Source organism: Topomyia yanbarensis, chromosome 3, assembly GCF_030247195.1.
Source record: "Topomyia yanbarensis strain Yona2022 chromosome 3, ASM3024719v1, whole genome shotgun sequence".
Classification (NCBI taxonomy): Eukaryota; Metazoa; Arthropoda; class Insecta; order Diptera; family Culicidae; genus Topomyia; species Topomyia yanbarensis.
Genome location: NC_080672.1, coordinates 158,121,308 through 158,141,557, shown reverse-complemented (window position 1 = coordinate 158,141,557; position 20,250 = coordinate 158,121,308). Strand labels below are relative to the sequence as shown.

The window sequence follows — 20,250 nt, the reverse complement described above, 5'->3', positions numbered from 1 at the left end:
ACCGACGACTTTCCCCTACAAATCGAAGCAGTTGTGGTCACATTTTGGATAAAATTTCACCTTTATACATTCATTGCAGAATTTATTAAAACCGACATTTTCTGCGTGATCGTACTAATCACCCTGTAATTCCGGAACCGGAAATCGGATCCATTAGAAAATCAATGTTGTACCTTTCATTTGAGACTAAGTTTGTCAAAATCGGTTCAGCCATCTCTGAGAAAAGTGAGTGAGATTGTGTTCGGGTACACACACAGACTCACATACATACACAGACATTTGCCGAACTCGATGAACTGAATTGAATGGCATATCGTCGCTGTTGTACTATCTTATGACAAGCGCCATTTTGTACATTTCGAGAAAAACGATTTTTAAAGTTTGAGATTGAATATCTTGAAACTTATAAATGGTATAAACAATACAAAGAAGACAAATGATGCTTCTATCTATTCTGCATTAATCTCTCAAATATTACGAAAATCGGTTAACTACATTGCGAGTTTTCTTTAAAAATGTAAACAAAAGTCGATCTCACACGTGTCATAGGTGTGTATTGATGACAAAATTTGTATGGCATGTCATAATCGTGCATGGAAAATTTTCCGTAGAAAAAAATCATTAAATATTAACTTTTATTCATATCTTTGGCTTCATTTGGTCTATAAACAATCGGTGAGATGCATTTTGAAGGAAATGAGTCAGGGAATCTAGAAAAAAATGGTTATTTTTGGTTACTGTGTTAAAACTTAACTTTTTCTCACAGTTCGTGCATTTTTGTTTCGAAAATGATTATTCCATTGTGTTTATCAGATAGTGTTACATATAAAAACATCTCATACATAAAGATAATTAGAGCCAATCCCCCGACACAGTCATTTAAAGCAAAAAATTAAAAATTTCTCAGCGCGTTTCTCGCTATATCTCAGTAACCAAGCAGAATGTCAAAATTCTTTTAGATTTTTTAGACAAGTAATGTGGCATATCTAACTCAGTTTACCTCAAAATGGCGTTTGTCATAAGATAGCACAACAGCGACGATATGTCACTCGGCCCTCCGGGTCTCCGTTACAAAGTCGGGTTTCAGCGCAATTGCAATACCTTTCTATTGAGAAAGGCAAAAACATCTCGAACGTTTTAGAGATAAAAAAACATTTAATTATTTTTTTTGGCTCAGCTACCCAACCCCGGCTTTTGGCGGGTTACATATTTCGAGGTTTAACTGAAAAACCCGTAACTTTCGTAAACCAACAATATGATTTTCGGTTTAGAGTAGAGTGGGGTTAAGTAGGTCAGTTTTATTGTAGCGAGCTCGTGCGATGGTATCTTTGCATTGATTTTGACAAACAAGCATTCGTTGGAAAGCTTATATATCTGGCAACTTTTTGGCAGTAATGATTTTATGCCTGGCTTAATAGTTTTGAATCTAAATCTAATAAGACGAAGGTATTTTTTTCAATGTTTTAAAAATCTGGGAGTACGATAGGTCACCATATTCGAGTTTAAATAAACCAATGTACACGCCTAGAAAATCAGCGGTTCAACTTTTATTTGAAGAGTAGGGGAGACTGAGGAGACTTGATCCCCGGGGAGACTTGATCCCATCATTGTAACTTAAAGCCGGATCAGAATACATTAATCGAATATACTATAAAGTTGCGTAGTTTTATCTAAACATAAATTTCATTAACACAGAAAAAAGAAATTGGACTTTTGTGTAACCGAATTTTTACCGATTTAAAAAAAAGTCTCAAAAGAACTGAAGAAGATTTATTTTTCAAATTTTCAAACTTTAATAAAATTGATAAAATCACCCACTACATTCTACTTTCGGATACAGAATTACAGGAGAATGTCAATTATATGAATACGTTATGATTGAGCTGATTCTTTTGTTCAACTATATTGTTACTAAAGTTTGCTGAAATAGATGCTATGGGTTCACTTGATCCCTTCAAATTCGTGGAGATTTGATCCCCTTCGCCATACTTCATACACACCACTGAAAATAACCAAATTCACACCAGAACAATTGAAGTCATTGTTGTCATAAAAAATGTCAAAAATGAACGCTTCATCGTAAAGAAACATAATTGTAATTGTTTACTACAGTATACGTAGCAACCATTCATCCCGCATTTGACGTTCCTCAACCATAATAAAGACAGCTTTCAAATAATTGCACGGAGATTTGGGGAATTCGTAAAAAAATCAGGTGAGAGATGCGTAATATGTAGTAACAAAAATAACAATATCTAATCATAACAATTTAATCAATACTACAATCCATTTATAAAATTGAATGGGGAAATGTGCCCGTTTTTGCCCTATTAAGAAGGGTACCACATTATTACTACAATAATATTATTATTTCAGCGTCTTTGATTTGTTATTAAGGTCCATTTTTTTATTTCGATTATAGAGGTTTTAACGTTAAGGTCATTCGCCTCTTATTAAGAGCCAATATAATAACAAAATTGTCTTGAGAATGGTGAAAATCTTCTGTTTGAGCGCAGCAAAATCTCTAATCGAGTACCCCCATTATCGCAATACCATTTGAGTCAATGCGTTGAGCAAAGATGGCAGACGCTGCTCTAACCAAAGGCTTCAGATGGGTAGGATGATAGTAGAAACAGGACAAAAATAGGCTTATTACCCTACATGCTCTTTTAAACACGTTTTCATAAAGGAATCAAGTGTCCCCAAATTAGGGATCGAGTCTCCACTAATCTAAGAATTTTCCATTTTTTTGTTGTTTTCCAGAAATGCTCATAGCTCATGTCCAGTATAATATTTCCATGTAATTTTTTTATGATTATTAGTCATCCCTAGAAACAATATAAAACTACAAAAAAATACATAGTTTTTTATCATTCCACGGAGTTGGACTGAAAAATAAAAAAGGGGATCAAGTCTCCTCAGTCTCCCCTACGAATACTGTAGATTATTTAAAAATTAATAACATGAATAATACATGCATTCCATTGACGTCATTCAGGTAAGAAAATGAAGAAGTTGCGAATGTTCTGAAAAAATCATGCACCGTGGAAGAAAATGTTGAAGAAAATTGCTTAGCTGTGCGACGATCACATTTCGTCGCTGTTGTGCTATCTTATGACAAGCGCCATCGAGAAAAACGATTTTTAAAGTTTGAGATTGAATATCTTGAAACTTATAAATGGTAAAAACAATTCAAAGAAGAGAAGAATTAATGCTTTAATCTATTCTGTATTAAACTCTCAAATATCATGAAGTTCGGCTGACTATGTTGCGAGTTTTCACTATAAATGTAAACAAAAGTCGCACTCACACGTGTCGTAGGTGTGTATTGATGGCAAAATTTGTATGGCGTGTCATAATTGTGCATGAAACATTTTCCATAGAAAAAAAGCATCAATTATTAATATCTTCGGCTTTATTCGGCCTAGAAACAATCGATGAGATGTATTTTGAAGGAAATTGAGCAAGCAATCTAGAAAAAATAGTAATTTTTAATTACAGTGTTGCCAAACATGAAATATTGCCAATTTAAAAGTAAAACTGCATATTTCTCGCAATACATGTATTTTTATTTTAAAAATGATTATGCAATTGTGTTCCTCAGATATTTTTACATATGAAAACATCTAAAACGTCTACATTACTTAAGCGAATCCCAAGATACAGTGATTTAAAACAAAAAACTGACAATTTTTCATCACTTTTTTCGCTATAACTCAGTAACCAAGCAAAATTTCAAAATTATGAAAACGCCGTTTTGTAGAGAATTTTTAGATTAGTAATGTTGCATATCTAACTCAGTTTACCCCAAAATGGCGTTTGTCATAAGATAGCACAACAGCGACGATTTGCGCTTCGAAGCATTTTTTGATTCCCTTTTCTTTTCTTTTTCAATCATTTTCTTGCGATTATCTACTTCAACAACACTTAAGATTATTATATTTTTTATATGTGTGAAATATCTGACGCACTTTCATTGATGACAAGCATTTTTCTTTCACACGACCACGTACGGGAACTGGGGGTAAGCTCGACACCCTGGATAAGCCCGACACCCCACGACTTTTCCCAGATATCAAATTTTAAATCATACAATAATGACAGGATATTATTAGTACGATTATTTTAGGAATTTCGATACATATCGATGCCATAAGAGTTCATAAAACGTTAACAAAATAAACAAAACAAGCGAAAACAAAGTTGATGCGCCTTTGGATGTTATTTTTAGTTTATACATTTTAAGTTGTTAATAACACAAAAGCTTTGAAAATGATCAGTTTTTTGTCACACATTCTATTCTACTCTCCATATCGTTATTTGTGTGTATTGAAGATAAGTTTTAGTATTTCAATACTGTTTTTTTTTTTTATTCATTTCGTTTATTTGATAGGCACAAATGCGTTAGCTTGGCGGTGCCAAATTCTTTTGTTTTTACATTTTGTATATTTTAAAACTAGGAGGTTACAATGTTGAAATATTTTTTTTAAAAAAGAAAAATTTTACAGCTATCTTAAGACTAGAAATAAGATTCTATATACAAGAGAGGGGGCGAAAGATTTTTTTTATGAAAAAATTTTAAAACAAGGAATTCAATAGTAATAATTTTTAGGAAATATTTACAGTTATCTTAAAACTAACAATATAGTTTGGTACACAAAAGGGGGAACAAATATTTATGAGAAAATTCGCAGGTGTTTTAAGACTAGGGATACAATTCTATTTACAAGATGGGGGACAATAGTTTTAACAAAGAGGTAAAATTACAACTATCTTAAAACTAGGAATACAGAATACAAATTTGAACTTTTTTAGCGGAGACTTATGCTTGGTCAAGATATTCAGAGGGGGGCTGTGGAAGCAGTTGTATCAAGGACAGGGGAGAGAAAGCGTAGATGGTGACCGGGAGAGAAGAGCAAAACTTGCAACTTTCGCTCAAACGGGAGATCAGCGAAAGATTACCGCCTCAGTCTAGTAGGTCGGATTGGCGGATGGTATTCTTCGGACCCGCGGGGAATCCTTCAAAAGTCATCGGACCTTGAGTCGCTCTCGCTTCAGTTTCCGTAGTGGTAAGTGCGACGGCGGTTACATAGTTGCAGTCTGGAGCTGATCGGTCCCACAAGGCAAGAGAAAGCTTCTAAAACGAGAAATAAAAAGAGAGGGGCTAAATTGGGATATTTGCCGTTTTTATGAAAGTATAAATAAGGGACATATAGGGGAAATCACGATTTGCCAGTATATCTCGGACTGGGACATTGGGTGGTCTACCTCGGGCCCGAAGGGAATCCTTTAACTGAGACCTGGCGTCCAAGTACCCGGCGCATACCCAGACAACGTGCTCGATGTCGTGATAGCCCTCGTCACAAGCGCACAGACTACTCTCCGCAAGCCCAATACGCCGCAGATGCGCATCCAAGGTGTAGTGGTTGGACATAAGTCGGGACATTACACGAATAAAATCCCGACCCACATCCATCCCCCTGAACCAAGGCTTCGTTGATACCTTTGGGATAATGGAATGTAGCCATCGTCCAAGTTCACCATTGCTCCACGAGGTTTGCCAACTGTTGAGTGTCCTCTGACGACAAATACTAAAAAATTCGTTGAAGCAGATTGGTCTTTCGTATATGTCACCATTTAATGCGCCCACCTTTGCTAATGAGTCGGCCTTTTCATTGCCCGGGATAGAGCAATGAGAGGGGACCCAAACAAAGGTAATTTGATAAGATTTTTCAGATAACGTACACAAGGACTCCCGTATCTTCCCCAGGAAATATGGGAATTGCTTTTTGGGCTTCATCGCACGAAGAGCCTCGATGGAGCTGAGGCTGTCCGAAATGATGAAGTAGTGATCTGTGGGCAGAGTGTCGATGATCCCAAGGGTGTACTGAATTGCAGCTAACTCTGCGACGTAAACTGAAGCGGGATCATTGAGCTTGAATGAAGCGGTGATAGTATTGTTGAAGATACCGAAGCCAGTGGACCCATCGAGATTTGATCCGTCAGTGTAGAACATTTTGTCACAGTCGACTTCTCGGAATTTATTATAAAATATATTGGGGATCACTTGCGGGCGTATATGGTCCGGGATTCCACGAATCTCTTCCTTCATGGATGTGTCGAAGAATACAGTAGAATCAGAAGTATCTAGGAAACGAACACGGCTGGGAGTATATGAAGAAGGATTAATGCTCTGTGCCATGTAGTCGAAGTACAAGGCCATAAATCGGGTTTGAGAATTAAGCTCGACGAGCCTCTCGAAGTTTTCAATTACCAACGGGTTCAGAATGTCGCATCGGATGAGCAATCGATATGAGAGTTCCCAAAATCGATTTTTTAGCGGAAGAACGCCCGCCAGCACTTCGAGACTCATCGTATGGGTCGAGTGCATGCAACCCAAGGCAATGCGCAAGCAACGATACTGGATTCTCTCCAGTTTGATGAAGTGTATGTTCGCAGCGGAGCGGAAACAGAAACACCCGTACTCTATCACCGACAATATCGTTGTTTGGTATAACCTGATCAGGTCTCCTGGGTGAGCACCCCACCATGTTCCAGTTATTGTTCGGAGAAAATTGATCCTTTGTTGGCATTTCTGTTTCAGATACCTAATGTGACATCCCCAGGTACCTTTAGAGTCGAACCAGACCCCGAGATATTTAAATGTGAAAACCTGGTTGATCGTTGCACCCATTAATAGAAGCTGGAGTTGCGCCGGCTCACGCTTCCTAGAAAAAACAACCAACTCAGTTTTCTCCGTGGAGAACTCAATACCCAGCTGAAGAGCCCAAGCAGACAAATTGTCCAAGGTATTTTGTAATGGTCCTTGCAAGTCGGCAGCTTTGGGCCCTGTAACAGAGACCACGCCGTCGTCTGCAAGTTGCCTTAGCGTGCATGAATTGGCAAGACAATCGTCAATGTCATTCACGTAGAAATTGTAGAGCAGGGGACTTAGACATGAGCCCTGGGGAAGACCCATGTAGCTAAATCGCGATGTTGTTAAATCGCCATGCGAAAAGTGCATGTGCTTCTCAGACAACAGGTTTAGCAAAAAGTTATTTAAAATTGGCGAAAGACCATGCTGGTGCAGCTTCTCTGACAGAATGTTGATAGAAACTGAGTCAAAAGCCCCCTTAATATCCAAGAAGACTGATGCCATCTGCTCTTTGTTAGCATAGGCCATTTGGATTTCTGTAGAAAGCAACGCAAGGCAATCGTTCGTCCCTTTGCCTTTGCGGAAGCCAAATTGTGTATCTGACAGTAAGCCATTTGCTTCAACCCAATTGTCGAGGCGAAACAAGATCATTTTCTCGAACAACTTCCGAATACAGGACAGCATTGCGATCGGCCGATATGAGTTGTGGTCGGAGGCTGGTTTTCCTGGTTTTTGGATGGCGATGACCTTCACTTGCCTCCAGTCATGAGGGACAATGTTACCCTCAAGAAACTTGTTAAATAAATTCAACAAGCGCCTTTTTGCAGTGTCAGGTAGATTCTTCAGCAAGTTGAATTTGATTCTGTCTAACCCTGGGGCGTTATTGTTGCATGATAAGAGAGCAAGTGAGAACTCCACCATCGAAAACGGTGTTTCGTTCGCGGTATCGTGAGGAGACGCGGCGCGGTACGTTTTCTGTACCGGGACAGAGTCCGGACAGATCTTCTTGGCGAAAGCAAATATCCAACGGTTTGAATATTCCACGTTCTCGTTGGTACTATTACGGTTACGCATACGTCGAGCCGTACCCCAAAGAGTGCTCATCGCTGTTTCTCTCGTTAACCCGTCGACGAACCGGCGCCAATAACTACGTTTTTTGGCTTTCATTAGACTCTTCATTCGCCTTTCTAACGACGCGTACTGTAGATAGCTAGCGGGTAACCCGTCTTCCCGGAAGGCCTTATATGCAGTGGACTTTTCCGCGTACAGCTCTGAGCACTCTTTATCCCACCACAGGGTGGGAGACCGTCCATGGGTATTCGCGCTGGGTACTGGTTTAGTCTGAGCTTGATTCGCACTGTCGAGAATCAAGCCAGCCAAAAACCTGTACTCTTCCTCCGGAGGAAGTTCTTGAGTGGATTCGATTTTAACGGATATCGCGGTCGCGTAACTCTTCCAATCAATGTTCCGTGTGAGGTCATACGATACATTGATTGTTTCCGATGGTCTTGAACCGTTAGCAATTGAAATCACGATAGGCAAATGGTCGCTACCGTGGGGATCAGGGATCACCTTCCACATGCAATCTAACTGTAGCGAAGTCGAGCATAGAGATAAATCCAACGCGCTTGCGCGTGCTGGTGGTGTAGGAATCCGCGTCATTTCTCCCGTGTTTAAGATGGTCATGTTGAAATTATCGCAAAGATCTTGGATTAATGTTGATCTATTATCATCATGAAGACAGCCCCATACCGTACCGTGCGAGTTAAAGTCTCCCAGAACTAGCCGCGGTGCCGGTAAGGATTCCGTGATATTACAAAGCGTTCGGTGCCCTACCGAGGCTCTAGGAGGAATGTAGATGGAAGCAATGCAAAGGTCTTTACCTTTGATTAAAACTTGACAAGCGACAATTTCAATGCCTGGTGTCGAAGGGAGGTTAATTCGGTTGAAAGAATAGCACTTTTTGATCCCCAAAAGTACTCCTCCATAGGGGTTTTCTCGATCCAGACGAATTATATTAAAGTCGTGGAAGTTGAGATTTATATCGGAAGTTAACCAAGTTTCACATAATGCAAAAGCATCACATTTTAAACTATTTAGTAAAAATTTAAAGGAATCGATTTTCGGGAGGATACTTCTGCTGTTCCACTGTAGAACAGTGATCGAATCGGTGACCTCGTTCGATGACTTAGCCATCGAAGGATACGATCGCTGCAAGGAGGGGCCATTTAGTAGTCAACTGCTTCAAAAATGTTTGCACTATAGGGAGAAAACGTATCAGAAGGCTTTTAAGAGGATCAGTAACATTGAAAGCTGTGAAAATTAAGTCCACTATGTCAGAAAATTTCATTAGTCCGCTACTGGACTGAGTATCTGTTTGAAAAAAGGGGACACTTGGGGTTTTTGGTGTCCCTGGAAGTGGTGGGTACTCCTTGTTAGAATTAATATTTCCAAGTCCTGGAGCAAATTGCTTCGGCTTTTGTGCATCACTTCCGTTGGATTTATTGATTGCGGTTGGCGCACTCTGAGTGGACGACACCTTGGCACCCTTACGAGGCAATGTAGGGGAGGCTAGATTTCTCCTCTTCCTGGATTCCCCTGGGTTAACCAATGATGTTCCCTCTTGTGGGTCGTCAGATTCTTGCTCAACGCCAGCCAAAAGAGCAAAGGAATTTTCGGAAGGGACAGATGGCGAAGCATTCTTTAGCATTTCTGCATAAGAGTGCCTCGAGCGATCCTTAAGGGAGCGCTTAATTTTATCCCCGCGCTGCTTGTACGCCGGGCATGACTTAAGAGCATGCGGAGGGCCCCCGCAGTAAATACACCGCAAGCGTCATCCTCATGCTCTCCCTCGCATTTGCCGCACCGTTTTTTATTGCCACAATAAGTGGCTGTGTGGCCCAGTTGCTTGCAATTGCTGCAGTTCATTACCCGCGGTACAAATAGGCGAACAGGTAGGCGAACCTTATCCAGGAGGACATAGTTGGGAAGAGCAGATCCGGAGAAAGTCACCCGAATCGAGTCTGACGGAGAATAAGTTGTCTTATCATCTTCAGTTTTTGCGGAATACAATTGCTTGCATTCCAGAATTTTCACCTTTTGAAGTGAAGGGTCCTTAAAGCAGCCAACCCCGTACTTCAACAGGTCTTCGCACTTTAGACCCGGTTCGGCGATGACCCCATCGATCTCCACAACTCTACAAGGCACATACACTTTGAATTGCTTCGTAAAACGCTCGCTGCGAGCAATCTGGTTTGCCTGGTCGAGGTCATTTACTATAACGCGTATCTTATTAGCTCGAACACGTGTTATCTGAGCCACGGACGGGTAGTTGGCAGTCAGCTCCCGTGAGATTTCTAGAATATTGGGCGATTTCGTGTTGGGCCGGAAATACACCACCCAGGGTCCAGTCGAACTGGCTGGGTATGTTTTAATACGGGGAGGACTGGGGGAATCAGGGGAGGGAGTAATTTCGGGTTTATCCGGTATATCCATGGGAATATCATTCCCATCCAATGTTACTTCGCCCTCGGCCATTTAGGCACGAGGATAACACGTGGTGTAAACGAGAGATGAAACTTATATTCAGGGGAAAGGGCAGAAGTAGAGACCGATCGGGGAAAGGGAAATGAAAGAAAAAAAAAATACTTAGCTTATATAGCGGCGAATCCGGCTATTCTGGTATTCACTTCACCAGCCTGGGCACCGGCGAACAAAGACTGCCTCGAACAATGGTTGACCTTCACTGACAATTTATTCTTGTTCACTTTATGCACAGCACCAGAAAACGAACTGCTTCGATCGAGAGCTCGGAGAGTTATGATTTCAATACTGTTAATTAAGCATTTAACAAAAATGTGCGCTGTTGGGGTAAGACCGACAGTTTTTGGGTGGGGTAAGACCGACACGGTGTTTAGATGATTGGGTTCGTTTTTGATTCGATACAAACGATTGGGTATATTTGTTGCGTTCAATTATACTATAATTACGTCATGTTAATAATTGAAATATACGGAAGCTATGTTTTTTGCATTTATTTATCAGTATTGTCTCAAGCCTACCAAAAAAATTAAGTATTAAATTTAACGTGATTCATAGTTATATTTTAAAAAGAAACATAAAGTATAATCTAATATGAGATTTTGAAATGATATTGATGAAAAAATTTCATTAACCGTCGGATTGTTGATCAACAGTGTTCCGAAAAATCACAACACGAACCGGATAGCTTACTACGAAGCGTGCGTCACTTCTAAGTGAATGAGTCCTAGTAACAGCGTATATAATCTGTTTGCAGAACAGCTCTTCCTCGTTAGAATGGCTATACAAGTGGCAATAAAGCTCGAAAGAATTACTTGAGAAAACCCGTATCATAATATAAACCATGCGTTAAACATTAATTATTCATAACACCACGCATTCGAATGCTCTTCCTTTTGCTACGCGATGAAACTACAGAAAGCATGCGTTTGCATCACACATGCCCATATGCACATAATTGCACTTTTTCACACATACAACATACATTTTTAATTGAACAAAAATAAAGTTCAAAAGGGGGTCACTCTTGCCCCTTTGGGGTGTCGGTCTTACCCGCAGTGTTTTTAAAATGTCATTTTTCTCCATTTTTTGACAAGCAATAATTTTTAATGAATTCAATTTTTTGAAACGCTGAACCCATTATATTTTGTTAAGAACCACCTAAACAAGGATTATGCACAGAATATACAACTTTAGGAGTTTTGTGGAATTTTAGAAAAGTTATTGCGCTTAAGATGTCGGACTTGCCCCGCGTTCCCCTAATGTTTTGAACGGAATTTTGAATTTTTTAGATGCTGATCCTGGCACCATCTTTAAAAGATGCAATTGGTTTTCTTTATGTCCCCTTTACTCCATATTGATGATTTTTGCATTAAATTACGCTCAATTTTTCTGTCACAATGAATCGAGTTTACATTATAGTAGTGCTTCTATTTTACATTATAGTTCCCAAGCGGCTGACCTACGTTGTTCTCAAGCATATGTTTTATGTTGATGTCCGCATTTGATTCAAAAAACAAAAATATCGAAAAGCCCACACAAGACCCGTGTTTAGCATTAATTTTTACATTAGAAAAAAACTCTCTTGACATTTTTTAACTTTGATTAAATGTATCAGGCATGGGAAAAATCATTTCACCCTTTTTTCACCCGGTAACCCTTCTCGTGTCGAGTTACGCGTTCATGCGAAAGCGAGAAGCAAAACACAAAACTGAAAAAAGTGACAGCGCACGGCAATCTTAGTGTTCACCCAGTGATTCATTCTGCATCACATATATAGTTTTTTGAATGAAAACAGAAAGGATCGCAAATGAATGCATTCTTTCATTCACAAAGATTCATTTCAAAACATTCACTGGATCGTTCTAATAAAAAAAACTTGTTCTCTTTTATAGATCTATGAAATTTTTTTGATCTTTTATTGTTAAGTAAGTAGTTTGCAATGTGCTGGCAAAAAAACAGTTTTAAAATGAAACGACGCTGTACTCAAAAAAAGATCCTGTTGCAAGTTAGGAGGAGAGCAGAAAATTCCACTTCAATACAGTTGAGAATTGCAAATATAAGCAAGCACCGCTGATGCTCGAAAATTTCAAAAGGGACATTTTTAAAATGTACCCTGCTGTCCACGCAGTAATGAATTTACCGGCACCGCCAAATGAGAAAACCGAACCGCAGAGCCGTAACATGGATTGTTTGAAAAATACGAAATTGTTATTTGAACAATTTTCATGTGTGCCATGTACAAGCATGCATTTGCCCGGAAATAACTTCTTAAAACGATTCCGTGCATATCACAATATTAATTTCAAGTGGATTCTAGTGCATTCTACATCCCAATATTGATTATAGTGTACAGTTGCACTATAAATTTGACCTAACCCAACCGGAGAGTACAATCTCACATTCATTTGTGAACTAAAAGTTGATTCACTTGTGAATGTTTATAGTACAATCTTCCGATTCAATCCGCCAATAAAGAACACCATCTTCTTCATTCAACATAGTACGTGTCATTCTTTTACCTGGCTCACATCTTGGGAAGTTCATCTCTACCTACGTTCAGTTGTGTTTATTTGGAGAGTTTTAGTCGGATCGTGAATGAACGACTGGCAGCTGTCAAAGCCATGAACGGATTCGACAAGAATCATGCGAATGAATGATAATTCCCATCCCTGAGTACTGTATTGAGCACAAAAGATAATACGTTTTGGAGAACAACACACGAAAATAACTAATACAGTTGGTCCACAGTAACAGTCGAAATCCGGAGCAAATTATCATGGGCTCAAACACCATACAACCCCTTAAAACGTCCATGGATGGTTCGTAATAAATTTTACAGCCATGATAATACCAAAAATGATCTGAATAACTCATGGATACACCAAAAATGGATTTTACATGGTATCTACCGGACCATCCCGATGGTGTTTCCCTGGGTTGATCCGCTTACAAACACTATCAAAATACCATATAATGGGAATGAATCTGGACAATGAGCATGGTGGTATTATAGGCTTATCGTTTGCTCGGGATGACAGTCGTCAGCTACTCTACCGTGTATCTAATTCACGCAATAACATAGCAAAGATAATGCCCACACCTACTGACCCCATTCTACTCTACTCATCATAAAAACACACTATTTAAGTTTTTTGAAGTGAAACAAAAATCTACGCTCTTTTTAAAAAAATAGTTCTTGAGTCAAAATAATCTTATGGAGTGTAGAGTTGTGTCAAAATAGTCTTATTGAGCGTGTTTAGTCTTCCATGCCGGTGAAACGTGAAAAATTTCATCGGAATCTAAGATGGTCGATCACGATTATAAAGATTTTCGGACGGACCTTCGTGAAATTCCTCGTCTGTATGTATTATTAAAGTAGGTTGAGTGGAAATCAATCACGTGGAATCAATGAACGTAAATAATAAATCTTCATTGCGCTTTCCATCGATTTGCGTAAATTTGTTGCTAAGGAAAGTTATCATCCTTGCGCAACGAAAGCACAGATTGCTATCATGCACGCATCCAACCGCGAAAAAATAGGTATGCTTTGATATACACATTCGCCTCAAACATTTTATCCAATCAAACGGTGTACAGTTGTATAATGTTCGAATCAAACAGTTGTGTGAATAGATCGTGTACGTACAAGAATGGAAAATACGCGAGATGTTCTGGTGTCCAAATTTTTTGATATGTGCGTGCAGCTTTCACTTTTTTCGAGCGAACAAGAAGATGAGAAGGAGAAAACAAAAGCACGTAATGCCTTACTACCCTGTGGTGTAAATATTTACCTTTTGCGGTCCCGGATGCCATATCTATTTCGATTACGTGCTAATAAGCTTTGTTTCGATTGGTCGGTTTTGTGATGTTAGTTTTTCGCGGTCCTGGATATCATGATTAATTTTATTATCAACAAACCAACACACTAAAACATGAAGTATGTGAACATCTATGTTATAATACATCTCGGAAGATACGCACCAAGCAAAATAAGTCTACGCTAGAGATGATCCCAAGTAACAATTTAAGTTTTATAGCACGCTACAAGTGCAATCTAAGTTTTATGAGTGGCTATAAAACTGACATAAAACCTCAATTGTTACTGGGGATGAGTGGTGCAAAAGAGACAACTAGTGCCACGACGCTATTTTCTCCAGGTAAGCACATGGAGTTCAATTGTACAGGCCAACTTGTGTACGTGATGCGTTCTAGATTGTACTTAAAATGGGTGCTTTAAACAAGCACAGAACAAGGGAAAGCATGGTGTTTGAAACTCGATTGGTCGAACAAGCTCAGTCGCCTTTTGAACGGTGAGCAGAACACTGCGTTTCGTACCCCCACAGCCAGTGTAGCAGACTTACCACACATAACTTCGGTGATGAGTGATAAGTCCGATTCACTACACGGGCTGTGGAAGAACACAGTGCAGTGCTCTGCTCACCGTTGAACAGGCGACTGAGCTTGTCCGACCATATCTTTTTTTGAATAGTCGATGATGACGTCATTCATAGAAGCGTAGGACACTAGGTGCATTAACCTGTCGTGCCAGACTTGGAAAGTGCTTTCTTCTGAGTGCAAATGCATAATATTTTGACAGTGTTAAATAAAACTTTTCAATATCAAAAAATCTTTGGTTTTTTCCATTGGAATCTGTTCTTGGAAGTATTTCTGAGTGATACGTGCAAACATTTCAAAAATTTCTTGTGAAGTGTCTAAATTATAAGCGTTTTAAACCACATCTTTTTTGTTTCATACCATTTCTTTGAATTTACAAAGTGAAGCCTCATTGAAAACAAGGACGTAGTCCTACGTCAAAAAAACCTACAAGCGCTTTGGGAGTCAAGATACAAATTATTTTACATTTTCCACTTCGCACGCCCGTTTTACCTGGTGGAAAAATTTCAAGCAAATTGAACCAACATTCCTAGCAAAAACACTGCGCTTCTACTTGGTCACGATCATGAAACTCCCAGGACCACAACATATTTTGCAATTATATTTTGAAATAGCGTGCTGGTGTCGAATTTATTGACGAAATATCGAAGGAGACTTATTTCTAAATATTGAATTGAATCTTTATAACAGGGGTAGATGAAGTAAGGAGGGTTGTGGTCGAAGAGAATATATCAACATTAATTTCAGTATAACTGATATCTGGAAAAAAGTTTCGTCATATCGATTTATTCAGATAAATATTCATCGACGTTAAATGATTTAATTTTGACAAGGGTAGGAAAACAGTGAAAATTTTCATTGGTTTAACGTGGCATAATTCGTGAAAAATTACTACTACTTCCTACTGCTATTGCGAACAAATTTGACCGATAAACCAGAATTTTACATTAACAGTGTTTGTCTGTCTGCTTTATTGTTCCGTTGCGTATTGTACTTCCATAAATTGCTGCCGTGAAAAAATATTTTGATAAAGGTACCTAGGAAAATATCTGGCATGCCAACTTACGATCAACTTGCATGCCAACCTACGATCAACTTTTTTACTTGCTATCGGCTGCAATTGAACAGACTAAGTCAAGCTATTTGCTCTAAATACTTATGGGAAAAAAATTCATTGAATGAAATGAAGGCAAAATTGCCCCGAAGAATGGGCAAACCAGATGCCAGCGAGATCGAAACCGCGCCGGTACCGTGATTGTGAAGGGTTGTAAATCTTGCCAATAGGAACGGAGCAGAAACATGCATCCGGACGGAAGGTTACCGTAAATCGGGGTGATTATGATTATGAGGTAATTATTACATATTTTTAACACAACATATTTTAAACCATGTACTGATTGATGTATGTAGAACAAAATTTAATGGTCTTCCCAGAAATTGTTCACTTGCTGCTATTTTGCAAAAAATATTCATAATTGATTTTCGTATTCCGGGGTGATCACTTGCATGTTCATCCACTTTAGATTCTTAGTAACAATGTTTTTCAATCAAATGTTTGTTTGAACTAATTCTGAAATGCTATCCATTGTTGGACATCAATCTGAACTGAACAAGGTATTTCAATAAATTCTAAAATTAGAGTCACGAAAATTCGTGTAATTTGAGACCGATTAGAACAAAAAAACTTAAAAGCATTTCGACTACTAAATTAGTTTTATTTCAGTGGTTCATGAATTAAAAAAAAGTTTGATGTATTTTAAGACGTTGGAGCATTACATAGAAAAAATACTGCAAACTGAAGCTTGAAATAGTTTGATATAATTGCGAACTAGTCTCATAAAAAATTTTAATTGATAATAAATAATTGATTTCGAAAAGCCTGTTTTAAAAAATTCATTTGGCATATTAGAATCTAAGGAAAAGTAAGCTGTTACTGTCGCTAAAGTTTTAAATTCATTTGCTTTAGAACAAAAAGACACTTTAGGAACCCTGAGAAAAATAGGGTTAGGTAAATTTTTGTGTGTAGTTTTTTGAACAAAAAGTCGGACAGTATTCTCATAAAATATAAAACATTATTTTATCAGTTTAGTGTAAAATGGAATTGAAAATTATTCGATCAACTATTCTCACCGAATAAGTAATCTACAAAAAAGTTTCGAATGAACAAAGTAACCTTAATTTACGATACGCGAGTTTAAGGCGCTGTTCTGATTCTTTATCCGTTGTGACGTTCAGCGTTTTTTTCATTTGGTAAAGTTATACGCTGATGCAAATGAAGTTACTTTAATTAGCCTTAGGCTGCGAACTATGCTAGAAAGTAAAAATAGGTAAGAACAGTAGGCTATTATTTATTTATTCATTCAACTGGGATTGATGATTGTTTGGAGAAGCTCACTTCTTTCTGAATTATCAGTGAAATAATGCTGTAAGTAATGATGTGTTGAACGCAGATTACGTTATGCTATTGTATGCAGTGTTACGGAAAGTAAGTAATGATATGTTGAACGCAGATTACGTTATGCTATTGTATGCAGTGTTACGGAAAGTAACATGGGTAATATGGACATAGTATATAATTAGGTAATTTGCTATAGTATTTTTTGGAAACCAGATATCTATGTGTGAAAACGAATTAAAATAAATTAGGATTTGAGCAGTAGCCCACTTAGAAATTTTCGATTTATGGTTCTACAAAAACTGCAAAATAAGACATAACAATTAATATTCAAACTCAAAACGTTTTCTGAGAAATAGGATCATGCTATAGAGTCTATAGAAAAAATGTATTTGAAGATAAAATATAGCGTGAAAATTCTATGGTCAAGCCCTTATTCTTGTCTACATAGTTCTTTCCGTGACTTTGATGTTTTACCGTTATGTGTCCGATGCGGTACCCGGGTAACTTGTTAGATTTCAATTAATGAAATTCCCTTGTTTTATCCATAGCTGGAAATTGAAAATTTGTGAATCTTTGAACTTCATTAAGTCAAGCTTTTGGGTTAATAATATGATATAGTATGATATAGTAAGAGGGAGAGTGAGGAGGGGCTCTCGAATTTTTTTATTACGTAACAGGCCGACGGGGGTACCCGGCAACCCACAAAACTGAAATGACAATAACTAAGGTAATTTCCAAGCAATTTTGAGGTTGTTGAGTGTTTTTGATTCAGGAACTCATCCACTTTAAGACTTGAATGAATCGGGTTACCTCATGCGGTTCCCAGGAATCCGGTTTTCCGGAAGCATGTTTCAGTGCTGGGATACTATATGTGAATTTCAATGGATTACTAGCAATAGGGGTATCAAAATTCTTGGAATTGCATCAACAGGCTGTATCTCGTGGTTTTGGAACCATTTGGTAATTTGACCTCGGACGGACATTCCGGAGCAGGTTCTCGTGGGGCCGTGAGTGGCCATTCCATTCCAATTCCATTTTTCAAATTACCATAGAATCCTGTAACAATAAATAATAGACTTTCGAGTCAATTTGGAAAGTTTTAATACTCATATTGCTAGGACATTATTAAAATTCACAAATCATACCCTAGTACTGGAACATTACTCCGGAAAATCCGGATTACCAAGAACCCGATATATTCATCCGGTTTAATTTTTCAGAATCAAAAAGTGGACGAATCCAAAACATCTAAAAATGTCCAAATCGGTCAAAGGAAGCCATAGTTAAGAGCATTTCAATTTGTGTGTACCGTTGTTGGCCTGTTAAAGGTGTTTTTGTTGGACACATAACGGTTAAAACAGCTTCATCTCACAATTAACTAGACTGAAACTGTATTAGGAACTAATATTACAAAAGTGGTGTGTCAAATAGAGCCAAACTACCAACTTTCAGGTAAACTGCTAGGGGGTCACGTACTACATTTGTATCCAAATAAACAACTAATCCTCTACCAAATCGTTTAATGTTTTTGCAGATAATAAAAGTGAATGTAAAATCGGCAGTTGCCATACGAAATGCAAACAAAGCACTGTCCATGTTTTTCTCAGGCGTATTGCATTTTTCACTCATTCACAGCATTCGGATAATTTACCACTTCGACAGTAAAAACTCACATTTTCACACGAAAAGTTTTTGGCACTCATATAACTTTCTCCAGATAAATACAACTCAATATTTCTCCGGATAAATAAATCCAGCTGAGAATGAGCGTATGAGTTTATCACGGCATCCTTTTTGTGCTCGCTGCCTTTCTGGCGCTATTCCAAAACACGAAAATATAAGTCTGTCCCAAGGGGTGAGTCGCTTAGCACAAATCGAATTGTGCTCACAAACAAACAGCGTGGTAGCTTGTGCCGCAGTGTGCCACGATGTGCCACGCTGTGCCATGGTGTTCAGTAAAACAAAAGCAATGGATGCTATGATTATTCAACTACACTTTGTTGATAGTTTTTGAGTTGTCAAAAGTGTGCCTCATTGTGCCACACATTGTGGTAACGAGTGAAATGATCGTGTATTACTGTGAATCGTTATCTTATATCGTGTTATGGTAGGTGATACAGTGTGTATGGCACATTGTTCTAAGCGACTCACCCCTTGGTCTGTCCGCATTTTATTTCTGAAATCGAATTCGTGTTTTTGATGCCGAATATCTTTAGAATGCATAAACGTCTATATTTCATGAGATCTCTAAAAAAATTAAAGGATTGCGCACAGGACATAACTACGGTGACATAAAAATGCGACTTTTTCAAGAGCGTTCAATATAATTCGCGAAGGAATTTTAATCTATCACAACCATCGACTCACGTTCTAGATTACTTATTTTTAGTCTATCGTTCTAGCTTGCTCTTCTGCTCCTATATTTTGCAATTTGCTATACACCCTCCCCATTGAAACCTAATTTACTAGTTTATTTAACAGTAACAAACAGTAACATTAACTAATCTATTATTTCAGCAGCTGATTGGCATTCTTTGGCTGATCCATCTAGCAAAAATATCATCTATCCAGGAAACATATTCAAAACGATTAGCTCCATAATGAGGACTGTGATGAGGAAGCCCACGCTCGTCAAAGGAAATATTCAGTTCTTCCAGAAATATGACATTTGACACATGACAACTTAGGAAAACAACCTTTAGGTTAAGTATTTCTTAATCGAATATTTGCCAAACAAATTAAATTATTTAATAAATTGCAGTGTTTTTATACCGGTTACCGTTTGATACTAAAACAATGAACTTAGTGTATGGTTCTGCAGAGTTTTATTTTACATGGGTGTTTGAATGTGGAACTAGAACTGAAATAGTTACATCCCCATTAAATCGGTTAGTTTTATAATATCACCTTTACAGCACATACTAGTTCATAATTTTTCTTAAAATTTTATTTTAGTTTTTCGCTCATTTCATTTCCAGATCTGTAATTTAGTCAAGTTTATGTGTCCCTCCTAACGTTCGAATCCGTTGACCGGTTCCAGAATTATTCAAAATCACCGTGAGTTCGGCATCCAAGTTGGGTGACGGATGAGTTTTCAAGGAACATCATAAATGCAAGTAATTTTTTTTTGAATTGCCCTACATACGACTATTTTCCATCGATCCTTCACAATGGACATGAATAGGACCAATCTTGGCTATCGGAAAACTGTCCCAGGAGAACCTTAAAAAATCTATATACTTTTCTATCATTCCAGCAT

The 20,250-nt window shown here is 38.1% G+C and overlaps 1 protein-coding gene across 3 annotated transcripts in view; it reads left to right on the top strand.

The window, feature by feature from the left end:
* LOC131693408 (possible lysine-specific histone demethylase 1-like) overlaps positions 1 to 20,250 on the top strand; it is a 303,638-nt gene that overhangs the window by 156,831 nt on the left and 126,557 nt on the right. The window contains exons 2-4 of one of the 3 annotated variants that reach the window (XR_009306242.1): positions 19,509 to 19,693; positions 19,753 to 19,879; positions 19,947 to 20,107. The exons of the other annotated variants lie outside the window; for them this stretch is intronic. The gene's annotated coding sequence lies outside the window, so the exon portion shown is untranslated. The remainder of the gene's footprint in view (positions 1 to 19,508; positions 19,694 to 19,752; positions 19,880 to 19,946; positions 20,108 to 20,250) is intronic. 3 annotated transcript variants of the gene reach the window in all.